This window comes from Gekko japonicus, unplaced genomic scaffold (assembly GCF_001447785.1).
Source record: "Gekko japonicus isolate JY-2015 unplaced genomic scaffold, Gekko_japonicus_V1.1 scaffold2143, whole genome shotgun sequence".
NCBI classification, from domain to species: Eukaryota; Metazoa; Chordata; class Lepidosauria; order Squamata; family Gekkonidae; genus Gekko; species Gekko japonicus.
The window spans coordinates 284,755-288,487 of NW_015167598.1; the positions used below are offsets into that span (position 1 = coordinate 284,755).

A 3,733-nucleotide genomic window follows, 5' to 3' on the forward strand; every position below is an offset into this window, starting at 1 on the left:
TGGAGAGATAGCTTCAAGTATTTTAGTTTGCATTCCTAGAATAATCTCATCCCAGAAGGTTTTTGACAATTGCCAGTCCTCTCCGATTTGTGCTTAAGAAAGCCATTTCACACTTAAGTCGAGACTCTTGTAAACAATAGTCTCTGTGGAATTATGCCATTAAGAGTACCGGCTTCATCGCCCTTTTACGTCCAGACCCCATAAATCAAGTAAGTCACTGTTCTTCAGTATTTAAGGTGTTTTCCAAATAGCAGATAGGAGATTCAATATATTACTCTGCCCTTTGTATTTATATTGACGTTGACGCCCCCGGGGCTCTGCTTCGCCACTTATCATAGGAATGCGTGAGGGAAAATTCCTCAGCACCTCCTTTAGCTTCTTGGGAAGATTTATAGGGGCAAATAGAAGTTGTTTTCCAAGCTTGAAAGTTGTCAAGAAAGAGAAAGTACTAATAGGTTCTTTGCCTAGATGGTATGACGAGGTTTGAAGGCTCTTTGTAAAGGGGTAATACAGCTTGTCAGTCGTGCTATCACGGCTGGTCTTCGGTGCTTCCTGCGTTAGGACAATTCTGACTCCACACCCTTTGTTGCCACAAACGGGGGGCTCAGATATAAAAGTCCTCTGCAATCAGTTCGTACTCCCGACGAACCGATGGGACCAAGGAGAACCAAATGGACCCTTAAAAAAGCTCCAGATGTTGGTGAGTCTCAGAGCCCTGAGTAAACTCAACCACATCGCTGCACTGTTGCCCCGCCTCCCAGGGATTTTTCCAGTTCCAATAACCTTTAATGGCATAACAAATACTTTAAAAAAGAAAAGATAACAGTACAAATCAGCCCATATGCCAACAAAGAGAAACAATCAGAGTTTAGCGATTTGTAACACTGTATAATAGGGCAAAGTGATAAAAGTTCGGAAGAGTAATCTCGAGTATCACAGTAATTAAAACAGTTGCAGTAAGAAGTTTAACTATCTGAAGATGAATCATAGATACACCATATCTCTCTCACTCACTTTCCACCTCCTTTCCTTTTCCTCTTCCCGTTTTTCTTGGCCCTTAAGTACATTTGCCAGGAACTGGGCCACCTGCTCAGTAACTTTGGAGGTTTTGTTTGCTAGCAAAATTTTTTATTAATGGTGTTTTTATTGTATCGTGGAAGATTGAGAATTGCAAGTAATTCTCAGCCACAAGAGAAAGGTGGGGTATATAGACCTATATAGCTAACAGTGATGTGTGACCTCCATCTGCAGATACCTAAATTTGAGGATTGGAGGCACACCGATGCTAAACAGATTTTTCTGCAAACTTCAGAGACTCCCCAGGTTTGCAGAAAAATCTGAAATCTTAAAAAAATACAATGGGGGTTTAAATTCCCCCCAAATTTTTAAAAAAATGTCTGCACATGTGCAGATAACCTACTTATTAGAGCTGGCATCAGCCACTACTGGGAACTGCTGTGGGCCCAGCCATGGCAGTGGTGGACACTGGGTGCAGCTTCTGACCTGGCAGAGGCAACGGAGGATGACAAGAGCCACTCTGGGCTCGGAGCAGCTCCCAGCCACTACTGGTGGGTGGTGGGGCCTGGAGCCACACTAGGCTCAGTGATGGGACCCCCCCCCTGCATGAATCTTGCAGGCCCTCCACTTGTTTTAATTAAATAAGCACATAAACATTCATTCCACACACCCCTTTTATAGACAGTATCCAGAGAGATGCGGTCACAGCCCAAAGACACTGTGTGCATTCTCAGAGGCACTGTTTCTTTAGGTCCCAGCAACTGCGTGTTTCTGACCCCAAGCAGAATGGAAACAGAGAGAACCTGGCTATCAGAAAATCCCACCAGTAGGAGTGTGTCTCTGATAATGCAACCGAATCAGTTACTGCAGTAGGCAATTTTGACAGGGAGATGTATTTTTTGTTGCACCTATTAAGAGAAAATGTCATTGAGGGGTAATGGAAAAGAGGCTGTATCTGTCGCTACACAGGTTGAAGGCTTTTTGGGGCACAGCTCCAGTTCTTTGGAATGGGCTACCAGGGGGGGCGGGTTAAGGCAAAAAATGCTCTCTCTTTCTTCTATGATCTACTGGTTAGGGAGAGGCCACAGGAGAAGAAGATATTGGATTTATACCCCGCCCTTCTCTATTTGAAGGCGTCTCAGAGCGGCTTACAATATCCTTTCCCTTCCCCTCCCCACAGCAGACACCCTGTGAGCTTGGTGGGGCCGAGAGAGCTCTTTTGAGGACTGCTCTTGAGAGAACAGCTCCGAGCGAACTTGTGACTGACTCAAGGTCACACCAGCAGCTGCATGTGGAGGAGTGGGGAATCAAACCCGGTTCTCCCAGATTAGAGTCCACGCTCTTAACCACTACACCAAACTGGCTCTCTGTGGTGTCTTTTTCTTCTCCTGGAAGACTGAGCCACCTGGCCATGACTGGGAAGCACTCTTGCTTCCTGATGCTTCCTCTGTTGGGTCTGCAGCTGGACCCAGCTGCTCAGGTGGGGTGGGGAGTCCATGAGTGCAGGGCCGGATTCTTCCGATTCCTCCTCCTCCTCCTCTGAGGTGGAGGCGGCTGCTGGCTGGCCCATGACAGGCACCAGGAAGCAAAATGGCAGCTACTTAACAGCTTTCCAAATGGGAGAGATAAGTTCCTTATAGGTACTATCTGCTCTGCCACTGCATTATCAATCAGATAATGCTTCTGGCGAGGATTTATCATTGGCCACACAAAGCTCTTCCATAATCCAACCTGGGTGGCCAGATCATGCCTCTCAAGGGAAAGCTGCCCTAGGTGCATCAGTAAAAGCTGAACAGAGGCCCTGAAGAGACCTCTGTTTCCAGATCTTAATAGCACTTATGAGAGGAGTGTGACCCGCAAAGCAGACAATTCCACTCACCCCAAGGGAGCTTCCTGTTACCCAGCATCACCTCAGCCTTACCCCAGAAACCTTGTCTGAATTTTGGTTTGTTGGCCTCAACCAGATCGTCCTTGTTTCGGAAGATCCTAAGGGCCCGGGGGAATGAGCACATTGCCCAGCCCTCTGATAGAGGAAGAGCACTTTGTTCCCGTCACAGAACCCTGCTTGGACTCCCAGGGCCCCTCACGAGTGCCCCTCACCGGCCAGACATGCCGAGACCCCCTTTCTTGGGTTTTGGAGAGCACACTCCCATGTGGCACATGCGGGCTGCCCTATCGGGAGAGATCCTTCCCGCAAAGATTAATGGGATTAAGCATCTAAGTGGAGTCTCAGTCAAGCTACTTTACCTCTGCCCGCCCTTTCCCGGGATGTGTAACATTTTTCACACATGCCTTTGATCAAGGTTGCGATTGCATACGGTTGCCAACCTCCAGGTGGTGGCTGGATTACAACTCCTCTCCAGGCAACCGAGAAGAGTTGGTTTTTATACCCCCACTTTCCCCCTACCCTCAGGAGTCTCAGAGCGGCCTTCCCTTCCTCTCTCCACAACAGGCACCTTATGAGTTAGGTTGGACTGAGAGAGCCGTGACTGGCCCAAGGTCACCCAGCAGGCTTCGTGTCTCAGGATGGCTTACAATCGCCTTCCCTTCCTCTCCTCACAACAGACACCCTCTGAGCAGGGGTCATTTCGTAGAAAAAAAAGGTGCAGGAGCTCATTAGCATAACTTATTTGCATATGCCACACCCCCTGACATTACCACTCAGGTTTCACTGGACTGTTTTTGGATTGCTAGCTATTGGGGGGGGGGGGGCCTG

The 3,733-nt window shown here is 48.0% G+C and overlaps 1 protein-coding gene across 1 annotated transcript in view; it reads left to right on the forward strand.

Annotated features, from left to right (window-relative positions):
• The window catches only part of ADTRP (androgen-dependent TFPI-regulating protein), a 53,294-nt gene that overhangs the window by 18,626 nt on the left and 30,935 nt on the right, over window positions 1-3,733 (forward strand). The gene's annotated exons all lie outside the window — the stretch shown is intronic.